The following is a 15,050-nucleotide window of genomic DNA, read 5'->3' on the forward strand; positions in this document are numbered from 1 at the left end:
ATATAATTGCCTGTTTTGTACCCATTTCGGTCCAATTCTATTATAGTCTTTGAGCAGAAGTAATATTGATTATACTTGATTTTTGCAATAGTTCTGTGATTAACAGATTTTATTAACCTAGAATCATTATTTGACGGATTTATCAATCTATTGGGTTGTTCGGAAAGTCATTTCGTTTTTTTTTGAGGAACATGAAAGACAGTTTTCGTATAATGAATAAATATTTTATTAAATTATATATCGGCCATTCTGGTCCAACACCTTTTGCCATCTTTCTGGCAGTAACATAATTCCCCTCTCATAAAAGTTTTGGTCCTTGCTGGCAAAAAACTGGTTCAGGTGGTTTTTGACATCTTCATTTGAGGTAAAGGTTTTGCCATCCAAAAAATTTTGCAGGGACCGGAACAAATAGTAGTCGGAAGGCGCCAGATCTGGAGAATATGGTGGATGTTGCAGTACGTCCCATTCAAGCTGTAAAAGTTTTTGGCGAGTGATCAAACTTGTGTGAGGTCTCGCATTATCCTGGTGGAACACTACACCCTTCCTGTTGATTAATTCGGGCCTCTTCTCTTTAAGTGAATCATTCAATTTGTCCAGCTGATGACAATAGACTTCTGAATTAATCGTTGTATTGTCTGGCAAAAGCTAAAAAAAAAACGATTCCTTTGGCATCCCACCAAACGGAGAGCATCACCTTTTTTCGGTGAATGTTGGCTTTTGACACGCTTTGAGCCGGTTCATCTTTTCTGCTCCATGACCTCTTGCGTTTAACATTGTTGTATACAACCCATTTTTCGTCCTCAGTAATAATCCGCTTCAAAAATGGATCATTTTCTTGACGATTGAGGAGCGAATCGCACGCGTCAACGCGACGACACAAATTTCGCTCCGTAAGGACATGGGGCACCCACACATCGAGCTTCGAGGTTAAGCCCATGCCTTTCAAATGGCCATAAACAGTCGAATTCGACAAATTTAACCTCTCACCGATCTCTCGTGTGGTTATTCGCCGATTTGCATCAACTAATGCCTTTATCGCATCTTTGTCAGCTTCGACTGGCCTTCCAGACCGTGATGCATCTTCGACATCAAAATTGCCGGATCGAAATTTTGCAAACCAGTTCTGGCACTGGCGTACTGTTAACACGCCTTCTCCATACACATCCGTCAATTTTTTTCTCGCTTGGACAGCATTTTTACCTTTTCTGAAGTAAAAAAGTAAAATATGACGAAAATGCTGCTTATTGCTCTCCATATTTAAAAGGGCACCAACCAAAAACTACTGCGTAGAATTAATAGAACTTTTTCACACACAAGCCTCGCAATATCAGCCCTCAAGACATATAATGGTTATGCGGCTTAAGTGTGAAGTTGGTTCCGAAAAAACGTAATTAAGTCCTCTGACGGGAAAAAACGAAATTACTTTCCGAACAACCCAATACTTTGTAGCTCCATCAGTTTCTTTTTCTGCTCGCTACTTTCCATTTTCAGTTCCGTATACTTATCCTTTATTACCATCATATATGTTGCGTAAAATTACAATAACTTTTTGTCTTCAAATTTTGCGGATATTTCAATTAAATTTCCTTTGATTAAATAAACGGAAATTAAAAAACAGTGGCACGTACCATTTCTTGGAAACGTTGTATCGTAATTTGCATCTGACTGTTTTGAAAGGCACGCACTTTACTTAACGTTTGCAATGATTCGGTTAGCGAAGTAAAGAAATATTCTACTTTCGAAATTGTTGGCTCTTGTAATTCTAAGGCAAATATATTCATCTGTCGACATCCTGAACATTGTTTTTTGGCAAAATTCCAGAAAAACAAATATACTATAAGTAAAATAATAAACATCATAATATTAAATTTAACTCTGTTCATCGTTGCCTTGTTGGACACATCCATAACAATATACAGGGTGGGGCAGTAATAATTAGCACCTCAGATATCCACGAAACTTAAAGTTTCATAGAAGTTTTTGCTAATATAAAATTGCATAGTACAAAGGGCCCATCCGTCGATGAAAATAGTTTTTTTGTAAGTGGAGTTATGTTGGACATATGAAGGTTACCTTCATTTTTTAAAATGAATTGGTATATCCATTCTTCCGTAATACGATAGAGCATTTTAAAGCAAGTTTAACGATCTGTAACATGAAGGCATTGAAGGTTACAAAAAGTAAAGAAAGGCGATAATACTCACGGTTTTGATAGGAAGTGAAACATACGTATTGTAAACAGTGGTGGGAGGTGTAACATTTACCGTTTACTTCACTGTGAATAAACACTTTTCGAAGGGCATTTCAATAGTTTGCAGCATAAATTAAACATGATAAGATTATTATTGAAAAATCGGTTTGAATACGTTTGGTTAGGCTGTTCTTTGTGTCGTTCATTTTATAAGTACTGAGCTGCGGATTCCTGAGGACAGCTCACAAAATTGTTGAACTATGGAAGATTATCATTGTGAATTTGAATCAAAAGGTAATTAAATTACATTAGATTGTAAACAGATCTCAATGTTTCATTTTAGATAGTAAGATTAAATACTCTTGACAAAACTACAAGAATGGATACATACCTTTCTGTTATTATTATTTCATAAAGAATTATAATTGCAATTATATAGTTCATTACGATAAAAAATATTTCTCAGAAAATTCTAAATATTAAATTAAAGAATCAAGTAAAACATTTTTAATAATTACGAATATGAAAAATACTTGAACATTCCAATAGAAAGATGTCTAAACAGGAGTTAGAAACAAGTTCTAAAGTTCTAAGCAACGCGATGGCCCTTATCTGCCTATGTTTCATAGCAAGTAAGTTCTGAATTTCTATGAAATCCGATGGAATTCCTCACTACTAACGTTTCAAAGTAAGTTCTCAAATTCTCAGTTCTACGTTTAAAACTATGTGTGTTCTATATATCTATGTAAAGTGATGGTTCCTATTAGTTGTGACGGAAACCTATATATAGTAAGTCAGGGAAGCTCGAAGGGGTTAATTATCTAAATGCTTTAAGGTGTAAAACGTACTTTAATCTAAAGCGATCTATCGTTCCAAGGTATCCGCTCACGTACAACTTTTCTTGGGCGCCAGCTGTTCAGAAAGTAGCAAAGGGATAGACTACACGACCCCGGGAACCCTGGGGCGGAACAAACCTTGAAACTTCGAAATGGTCCTCCTCTCGACTACGCCTAGCCAAGTACACACACTCAGGTCGCGAGATACTGAAGTCACGGCATGTTTATTTATGGTCTCGACGTGGGTTTAACTAAGAAGGGCTACGGGAAACTACGCAACACGCCGCAAATTACCGGGTATCATAACTCGCTTCACGATATAAGATACAATATACAATATGCGACACAAGAAATGGGACGCTTTAGCGAATAAGCTCTCACGTTCTCTTCTTCAGGTTCCATGAATTCGCTGGTGGTCCTCGGGTCTCCTGGATCCTCCTCGGGGATCCTTGGTGGAGTGGGCTGTAGGCTTCGGTATTGTTCGGGTCCATCGATCAGTGGACTTCGGCGATTTCCTCTTCTCGCCATCTTGGGTGTCCCTGAGGGGATCCTCCTGATCATTTAAATTGCGTAGCGCCTCGCGCGCCGCGCTCCCATGGCCCACCTGCAGGGCCGCTGAACTTTTGACTTCCCTTTAGGGGGTTAAGGATGGTTGAGGGCCTTCTCACATCCCAGAGCATTATAAAGCACAGAAGCAGATAAGCATAATGCGATGCATAGAGCTTTACAACCTTCTAACTTACTTTGAACTGTTTATATGAAATGCGGTTCATATGATATTGCGGTGCATGAAGCATAACAAATTAAATGCTTCGGCACCTGGACATCTAGAAACGCTATCACCGGGCAAGAAATTGTAGCGTTTACACTCAATTCATGTGCAGAAGCAGATAAACATAATGCGATGCCATGAATATTACATCTTATCATGAAATATAGAAATGAGGATTGATATCGCGTTTCAAGAAGTATTAGAACTCTACTGCTATGATACGTAAGCATCTGCATTCCTTTTCCAAGCAAGAAAGTGTCGCATTTACATTCTGTTCAATTGAATACGACGTATACATAACACTGCACAATGAATATTATATCTTATCATGAAACAGAAATGATATGCGATATCTCGTTTTAAGAAGCATTAGAACTCTATTGCTTCGACACGTAGACATCTGGAAACGTAATCTACTAGAAAGGAAGTGTCGGAATTACATTCATTTGAAGTGTGTGCGAGGTATACAAGACACTTCGCAATGAATATTATATCTTATCATGTAATATAGATATGAGATGCGATATCGCGTTTTGAGAAGCATTAGATATCTAATGCTACGACACGTAGACAACTGCAAACACTATTTCCTAGCAAGGAAGTGTCGCATTTACATTAAATTGAAGTGTATGCGAGGTATACATGACACTCCGCAATGAATATTATATCTTATCATGAAACATAGAAATGAAATGCGATATCGCATTCTAAGAAGCATCACAAATCTATTGCTGCGATACGTAGATATCTGCAGACGCCATTTCCTAGCATGGAAGTGTCGCGTTTACATTCATTTGACGTGAATACGAAGTATACATAACACTCCACAATGAGTATTATATTTAATCCTAAAACATAGAAATCAGGTGCGATATCCCCTTTTAAGAAGCATTAGAACTCTAATGCTACGATACCGATGCATCTGTAAACGCTTTTTCCTAGCAAGGAAGTGACGCATTTACATTCTTTTGAAGTGAATACGAGGCATACAGGTAACAGCGCAATGAATAGTATATCTTATCTCGAAACATAGGAATGAGATGCGATATAGCGATATAAGAAGCATTAGAACTCTATTGCTTCGATAGGGAAAAATCTGCAAACGCTATTTCCTAGCAAGGAAGTGTCGCATTTACATTCTTTTGAAGTGAATACGAGGTATACACGACACTTCGCAATGAATATTATATCGTATTATGAAACGTAGAAATGAGAAGCGATATCGCGAATTACGAAGTATTAGAACTCAATTGCTTCGATACGAAGGCATCTGCAAACGCTACTTCCTAGCACGGAAGTATCGCATTTACATAGTTTTGAAGTGAACGCGAGGTATACTTTACACTTCACATTGAATATTATACCTTATCGTGAAACATAGAAATGAGATGCGCTATCTCGTCTTAAGAAGCATTAGAACTCTATTGCTACTGTACTTAGACATCTGCAAACGCTATTTCCTAGAAAGGAAGTGACGCTTTTACATTCATTTGAAGTTTATGCAAGCTACACATGACACTTCGCAATTAATATTATATCTTATAATGAAACATAGAAGTGAGATGCGATATCGCGTCCTAAGAAGCATCAGAACTCTATTGCTTCGATACGTAGACATCTGAAATCGCTATTTCCTAGCAAGGAAGTGTCGCATTTCCATTCATTTGAAGTGTATACGAGGTATACATAACACTTCGCAATGAATATTGTATCTTAACGTGAAACATAGAAATGAGATGCGAAATCTCGTTTTAAGAAGCATTGGAACTCTATTGCTTCGATACGTAGACATCTGCAATGCCTACTTCCTAGCAAGGAAGTGTCGCATTTACATTTATTTAAAGTGTATGCGAGGTATACATGACACTTCGCAATGAATATTATATATTATCATGAAACATAGAAATGAGAAGCGATATCGCTTTTTGAGAAGCATTAGAACTCTATTGCTTCGATACGTAGACATCTGCAAACGCCATTGCCTAGCAAGAAAGTGTCGATTTTACATTCATTTGATGTGTATGCGAGGTATACATAACACTTCGCAATGAATATTATATCTTATCATGAAACATAGAAATGAGATGCGATATCGCGTTTTAAGAATCATAAGAACTCTATTGTTACGATACGTAGACATCTGCAAACGCTATTTCCTAGGATGGAAGTGTCGCATTTACATTCTTTTGAAGTGAATACGAGGTATACATGACACTTCGCAATGAATATTATATCTTATCATGAAACATAGAAGTGAGATGCGATATCGCGTTTTAAGCAGCATTAAGACTTTATCGCTACGATACGTAGACATCTGCAAACGCCATTTCCTAGCATGCAAGTGTCGCATTTACATTCTTTTGAAGTGAATACGAGGTATACATGACACTTTGCAATGAATATTATATCTTATCCTGAAACATAGAAGTGAGATGCGATATCGCGTTTTACGAATAATTAGAACTCTATTGATTCGACACGTAGACATCTGCAAACGCTATTTCCTAGCATGGAAGTGTCGCATTTACATTCTTTTGAAGTGAATACGAGGTATACATCACACTTCGCAATGAATATTATATCTTATCATGAAGCAGAGGAGTGAGATGCGATATCGCGTTCTAAGAAGCATTAGAACATTATTGCTACGATACGTAGACATCTGCAAACGCTATTTCCTTGCATGGAAGTTTCGCATTTACATTCTCTTGAAGAGAAAACGAGATGTACATGACACATCGGAATGAGTATTATATCTTATCATGAAACATAGGAATGAGTTGCGATATCGCGTTTTGAGAAGCATTAGAACATTATTGCTACGATACGTAGATATCTGGAGACGCCATTTCCTAGCAAAGAAATGTCGCATTTACATTATTTTGAAGTGAATACGAGGTATTTATGACACTTCGCAATGAATATTATATGTTATCATGAAACATAGTAACGAGATGCGATATCGCGTTTTGAGAAGCATTAGAACTCTATTGCTAATATATGTAGACATCTGCAAACTCTATTTCCTAGCAAGGAAGTGTCGCATTTACACTGCATTGAAGTGAAAACGAGGTATACATGACACTTCGCACTGAATATTTTATCTCATCATGAAACATAGAAATGTGATGCGACATCTCGTTTTAAGAAGCATTAGGTCTCTATTGTTTCGATACGTAGACATCTGCAAACGCTATTTCCTTGCAAGGAAGTGTCGCATTTACATTCATTTGAAGTGTAGACGAGGACTACATAACACTTCGCAAATCATATTATATCTTACCATGATACATAGAAATGAGATGCGATATCGCGTTTTAAGAAGCATCAGAACTCCATTGCTACGATCTGTAGACATCTGCAAACGCTATTTCCTTGCAAGGAAGTGTCGCATTTACATTCATTTGAAGTGTAGACGAGGAATACATAACACTTCGCAAATTATATAATATCTTACCATGAAGCATAGAAATGAGATGCGATATCGCGTTTTAAGAAGCATTAGAATTCTATAGCTACGATACCTAGACATCTGCAGACGCTATTTTCTAGCAAGGAAGTGTCGCATTTACATTCATTTGAAGTGTAGACGAGGAATACATGACACTTCGCAAATCATATTATATCTTACCATGAAACATAGAAATGAGATGCGATATCGCGTTTTAACAAGCATTAGAAATCTATTGCTACGATACGTAGACATCTGCAAACGCTATTTCCTAGCGAGTAAGTGTCGCATTCACATTCATTTGAAGTGTAGACGAGGAATACATAACACTTCGCAAATCATATTATATCTTACCATGAAACATAGAAATGAGATGCGATATCGCGTTTTAACAAGCATTAGAAATCTATTGCTACGATACGTAGACATCTGCAAACGCTATTTCCTAGCGAGTAAGTGTCGCATTCACATTCATTTGAAGTGTAGACGAGGAATACATAACACTTCGCAAATCATATTATACGTTACCATGAAACATAGAAATGAGATGCGATATCGCGTTTTAAGAAGCATTAGAACGCTATTGCTACGATACCTAGACATCTGCAGACGCTATTTCCTAGCAAGGAAGTGTCGCATTTACATTCATTTGAAGTGTAGACGAGGAATACATGACACTTAGCAAATCATATTATATCTTACCATGAAACATAGAAATGAGATGCGATATCGCGTTTTAACAAGCATTAGAAATCTATTGCTACGATACGTAGACATCTGCAAACGCTATTTCCTAGCGAGTAAGTGTCGCATTCACATTCATTTGAAGTGTAGACGAGGAATACATAACACTTCGCAAATCATATTATATCTTACCATGAAACATAGAAATGAGATGCGATATCGCGTTTTAACAAGCATTAGAAATCTATTGCTACGATACGTAGACATCTGCAAACGCTATTTCCTAGCGAGTAAGTGTCGCATTCACATTCATTTGAAGTGTAGACGAGGAATACATAACACTTCGCAAATCATATTATACGTTACCATGAAACATAGAAATGAGATGCGATATCGCGTTTTAAGAAGCATTAGAACGCTATTGCTACGATACCTAGACATCTGCAGACGCTATTTCCTAGCAAGGAAGTGTCGCATTTACATTCATTTGAAGTGTAGACGAGGAATACATGACACTTCGCAAATCATATTATATCTTACCATGAAACATAGAAATGAGATGCGATACCGCGTTTTAACAAGCATTAGAAATCTATTGCTACGATACGTAGACATCTGCAAACGCTATTTTCTAGCGAGGAAGTGTCGCATTCACATTCATTTGAAGTGTAGACGAGGAATACATAACACTTCGCAAATCATATTATACGTTACCATGAAACATAGAAATGAGATGCGATATCGCGTTTTAAGAAGCATTAGAACGCTATTGCTACGATACCTAGACATCTGCAGACGCTATTTCCTAGCAAGGAAGTGTCGCATTTACATTCATTTGAAGTGTAGACGAGGAATACATGACGCTTCGCAAATCATATTATATCTTACCATGAAACATAGAAATAAGATGCGATATCGCGTTTTAACAAGCATTAGAAATCTATTGCTACGATACGTAGACATCTGCAAACGCTATTTCCTAGCGAGGAAGTGTCGCATTCACATTCATTTGAAGTGTAGACGAGGAATACATAACACTTCGCAAATCATATTTTTCCTTACCATGAAACATAGAAATGAGATGCGATATCGCGTTTTAAGAAGCATTAGAACACTATTGCTACGATACCTAGACATCTGCAGACGCTATTTCCTAGCAAGGAAGTGTCGCATTTACATTCATTTGAAGTGTAGACGAGGAATACATGACACTTCGCAAATCATATTATATCTTACCATGAAACATAGAAATGAGATGCGATATCGCGTTTTAACAAGCATTAGAAATCTATTGCTACGATACGTAGACATCTGCAAACGCTATTTCCTAGCGAGGAAGTGTCGCATTCACATTCATTTGAAGTGTAGACGAGGAATACATAACACTTCGCAAATCATATTATACCTTACCATGAAACATAGAAATGAGATGCGATATCGCGTTTTAAGAAGCATTAGAACACTATTGCTACGATACCTAGACATCTGCAGACGCTATTTCCTAGCAAGGAAGTGTCGCATTTACATTCATTTGAAGTGTAGACGAGGAATAGATGACACTTCGCAAATCATATTATATCTTACCATGAAACATAGAAATGAGAACCGAAATCGCGTTCTAAGAATCATAAGTACTCTATTGCTACGATACGTAGACTTCTGCAAACGCTATTTCCTTGCACGGAAGTGTCGCATTTACATTCATTTGAATCGTAGACAGGGAATGCATAACACTTCGCAATGAATATTATATCTTATCATGAAACATAGATATGAGATGCAATATCGCGTTTTAAGAATTATAAGAACTCTATTTCTAGGATACGTAGACATCTGCAAACGCTATTTCCTAGCAAGGAAGTGTCTCATTTACATTCATTTGAAGTGTAGACGAGGAATACATAACACTTCGCAAATCATATTACATCTTACCATGAAACGTATAAATGAGATGCGATATCGCGCTTTAAGAAGCATTAGAACTCTATTGCTACGATACCCAGACATCTGCAGACGCTATTTCCTAACAAGGAAGTGTCGCATTTACATTCATTTGAAGTGTAGACGAGGAGTACACGACACTTCGCAAATCATATTATATCTTACCATGAAACATAGAAATGAGGTGCGATATCGCGTTTTAAGAAGGATTAGAAAGCTATAGCTACGATACGTAGACATCTGCAAACGCTATTTCCTTGCAAGGAAGTGTCGCATTTACATTCATTTGAAGTGTAGACGAGGAATATATAATACTTCGCAAATCATATTATATCTTACCATGAAACATAGAAATGAGATCCGATATCGCGTTTAAAGAGGCATTAGAATGCTATTGCTGCGATACGTAGACATCTGCAAACGCTATTTCCTAGCGAGGTAGTATCGCATTCACATTCATTTGAAGTGTAGACGAGGAATACATAACACTTCACAAATCATGTTATATCTTACCATGAAACATAGAAATGAGATGCGATATCGCGTTTTAAGAAGCATTAGAAATCTATTGCTACGATACGTAGACATCTGCAAACGCTATTTCCTAGCGAGGAAGTGTCGCATTCACATTCATTTGAAGTGTAGACGAGGAATACATGACACTTCGCAAATCATATTATATCTTACCATGAAACATAGAAATGAGATGCAATATCTCGTTTTAAGTAGCATTAGAAATCTATTGCTACGATACGTAGACATCTGCAAACGCTATTTCCTTGCATGGAAGTTTCGCATTTACATTCTCTTGAAGAGAAAACGAGATGTACATGACACATCGGAATGAGTATTATATCTTATCATGAAACATAGGAATGAGTTGCGATATCGCGTTTTGAGAAGCATTAGAACATTATTGCTACGATACGTAGATATCTGGAGACGCCATTTCCTAGCAAAGAAATGTCGCATTTACATTATTTTGAAGTGAATACGAGGTATTTATGACACTTCGCAATGAATATTATATGTTATCATGAAACATAGAAATGAGATGCGATATGGCGTTTCAAGAAGCATCAGAACTCCATTGCTGCGATACGTAGACATCTGCAAGCGATATTTAATCGCAAGGAACTGTAGCATTTACATTCTCTTGAAGTGTTTACGAGGTATACATGACACTTCGCAATGATTATTATATCTTATCATGAAACATAGTAACGAGATGCGATATCGCGTTTTGAGAAGCATTAGAACTCTATTGCTAATATATGTAGACATCTGCAAACTCTATTTCCTAGCAAGGAAGTGTCGCATTTACACTGCATTGAAGTGAAAACGAGGTATACATGACACTTCGCACTGAATATTTTATCTCATCATGAAACATAGAAATGTGATGCGACATCTCGTTTTAAGAAGCATTAGGTCTCTATTGTTTCGATACGTAGACATCTGCAAACGCTATTTCCTTGCAAGGAAGTGTCGCATTTACATTCATTTGAAGTGTAGACGAGGACTACATAACACTTCGCAAATCATATTATATCTTACCATGATACATAGAAATGAGATGCGATATCGCGTTTTAAGAAGCATCAGAACTCCATTGCTACGATCTGTAGACATCTGCAAACGCTATTTCCTTGCAAGGAAGTGTCGCATTTACATTCATTTGAAGTGTAGACGAGGAATACATAACACTTCGCAAATTATATAATATCTTACCATGAAGCATAGAAATGAGATGCGATATCGCGTTTTAAGAAGCATTAGAATTCTATAGCTACGATACCTAGACATCTGCAGACGCTATTTTCTAGCAAGGAAGTGTCGCATTTACATTCATTTGAAGTGTAGACGAGGAATACATGACACTTCGCAAATCATATTATATCTTACCATGAAACATAGAAATGAGATGCGATATCGCGTTTTAACAAGCATTAGAAATCTATTGCTACGATACGTAGACATCTGCAAACGCTATTTCCTAGCGAGTAAGTGTCGCATTCACATTCATTTGAAGTGTAGACGAGGAATACATAACACTTCGCAAATCATATTATATCTTACCATGAAACATAGAAATGAGATGCGATATCGCGTTTTAACAAGCATTAGAAATCTATTGCTACGATACGTAGACATCTGCAAACGCTATTTCCTAGCGAGTAAGTGTCGCATTCACATTCATTTGAAGTGTAGACGAGGAATACATAACACTTCGCAAATCATATTATACGTTACCATAAAACATAGAAATGAGATGCGATATCGCGTTTTAAGAAGCATTAGAACGCTATTGCTACGATACCTAGACATCTGCAGACGCTATTTCCTAGCAAGGAAGTGTCGCATTTACATTCATTTGAAGTGTAGACGAGGAATACATGACACTTAGCAAATCATATTATATCTTACCATGAAACATAGAAATGAGATGCGATATCGCGTTTTAACAAGCATTAGAAATCTATTGCTACGATACGTAGACATCTGCAAACGCTATTTCCTAGCGAGTAAGTGTCGCATTCACATTCATTTGAAGTGTAGACGAGGAATACATAACACTTCGCAAATCATATTATATCTTACCATGAAACATAGAAATGAGATGCGATATCGCGTTTTAACAAGCATTAGAAATCTATTGCTACGATACGTAGACATCTGCAAACGCTATTTCCTCGCGAGTAAGTGTCGCATTCACATTCATTTGAAGTGTAGACGAGGAATACATAACACTTCGCAAATCATATTATACGTTACCATGAAACATAGAAATGAGATGCGATATCGCGTTTTAAGAAGCATTAGAACGCTATTGCTACGATACCTAGACATCTGCAGACGCTATTTCCTAGCAAGGAAGTGTCGCATTTACATTCATTTGAAGTGTAGACGAGGAATACATGACACTTCGCAAATCATATTATATCTTACCATGAAACATAGAAATGGGATGCGATATCGCGTTTTAACAAGCATTAGAAATCTATTGCTACGATACGTAGACATCTGCAAACGCTATTTTCTAGCGAGGAAGTGTCGCATTCACATTCATTTGAAGTGTAGACGAGGAATACATAACACTTCGCAAATCATATTATACGTTACCATGAAACATAGAAATAAGATGCGATATCGCGTTTTAACAAGCATTAGAAATCTATTGCTACGATACGTAGACATCTGCAAACGCTATTTCCTAGCGAGGAAGTGTCGCATTCACATTCATTTGAAGTGTAGACGAGGAATACATAACACTTCGCAAATCATATTATACCTTACCATGAAACATAGAAATGAGATGCGATATCGCGTTTTAAGAAGCATTAGAACACTATTGCTACGATACCTAGACATCTGCAGACGCTATTTCCTAGCAAGGAAGTGTCGCATTTACATTCATTTGAAGTGTAGACGAGGAATACATGACACTTCGCAAATCATATTATATCTTACCATGAAACATAGAAATGAGATGCGATATCGCGTTTTAACAAGCATTAGAAATCTATTGCTACGATACGTAGACATCTGCAAACGCTATTTCCTAGCGAGGAAGTGTCGCATTCACATTCATTTGAAGTGTAGACGAGGAATACATAACACTTCGCAAATCATATTATACCTTACCATGAAACATAGAAATGAGATGCGATATCGCGTTTTAAGAAGCATTAGAACACTATTGCTACGATACCTAGACATCTGCAGACGCTATTTCCTAGCAAGGAAGTGTCGCATTTACATTCATTTGAAGTGTAGACGAGGAATAGATGACACTTCGCAAATCATATTATATCTTACCATGAAACATAGAAATGAGAACCGAAATCGCGTTCTAAGAATCATAAGTACTCTATTGCTACGATACGTAGACTTCTGCAAACGCTATTTCCTTGCACGGAAGTGTCGCATTTACATTCATTTGAATCGTAGACAGGGAATGCATAACACTTCGCAATGAATATTATATCTTATCATGAAACATAGATATGAGATGCAATATCGCGTTTTAAGAATTATAAGAACTCTATTTCTAGGATACGTAGACATCTGCAAACGCTATTTCCTAGCAAGGAAGTGTCTCATTTACATTCATTTGAAGTGTAGACGAGGAATACATAACACTTCGCAAATCATATTACATCTTACCATGAAACGTATAAATTAGATGCGATATCGCGCTTTAAGAAGCATTAGAACTCTATTGCTACGATACCCAGACATCTGCAGACGCTATTTCCTAACAAGGAAGTGTCGCATTTACATTCATTTGAAGTGTAGACGAGGAGTACATGACACTTCGCAAATCATATTATATCTTACCATGAAACATAGGAATGAGATGCGATTTCACGTTTTAAGAAGCATTAGAAAGCTATAGCTACGATAGATAGACATCTGCAAACGCTATTTCCTTGCAAGGAAGTGTCGCATTTACATTCATTTGAAGTGTAGACGAGGAATATATAATACTTCGCAAATCATATTATATCTTACCATGAAACATGGAAATGAGATCCGATATCGCGTTTAAAGAGGCATTAGAATGCTATTGCTGCGATACGTAGACATCTGCAAACGCTATTTCCTAGCGAGGTAGTATCGCATTCACATTCATTTGAAGTGTAGACGAGGAATACATAACACTTCACAAATCATGTTATATCTTACCATGAAACATAGAAATGAGATGCGATATCGCGTTTTAAGAAGCATTAGAAATCTATTGCTACGATACGTAGACATCTGCAAACGCTATTTCCTAGCGAGGAAGTGTCGCATTCACATTCATTTGAAGTGTAGACGAGGAATACATGACACTTCGCAAATCATATTATATCTTACCATGAAACATAGAAATGAGATGCAATATCTCGTTTTAAGTAGCATTAGAAATCTATTGCTACGATACGCAGGCATCTGTAAACGCTATTTCCTTGCAAGGAAGTGTCGCATTTACATTCAGTTGAAGTGTAGACGAGGAATACATAGCACTTCGCACATCATATTATACCTTACCATGAAACATAGAAATGAGAACCGAAATCGCGTTCTAAGAATCATAAGTACTCTATTGCTACGATACGTAGACTTCTGCAAACGCTATTTCCTTGCACGGAAGTGTCGCATTTACATTCATTTGAATCGTAGACGGGG

General features: G+C 37.1%; 1 pseudogene; it reads right to left on the bottom strand.

Annotated features, from left to right (window-relative positions):
* Positions 1-205: 205 nt before the first annotated feature.
* Positions 206-1,255, bottom strand: LOC143432187 (histone-lysine N-methyltransferase SETMAR pseudogene; annotated as a pseudogene).
* Between the last annotated feature and the right edge of the window lie 13,795 nt (positions 1,256-15,050).

Source organism: Xylocopa sonorina, unplaced genomic scaffold, assembly GCF_050948175.1.
Source record: "Xylocopa sonorina isolate GNS202 unplaced genomic scaffold, iyXylSono1_principal scaffold0050, whole genome shotgun sequence".
In the NCBI taxonomy this organism is placed as follows: domain Eukaryota; kingdom Metazoa; phylum Arthropoda; class Insecta; order Hymenoptera; family Apidae; genus Xylocopa; species Xylocopa sonorina.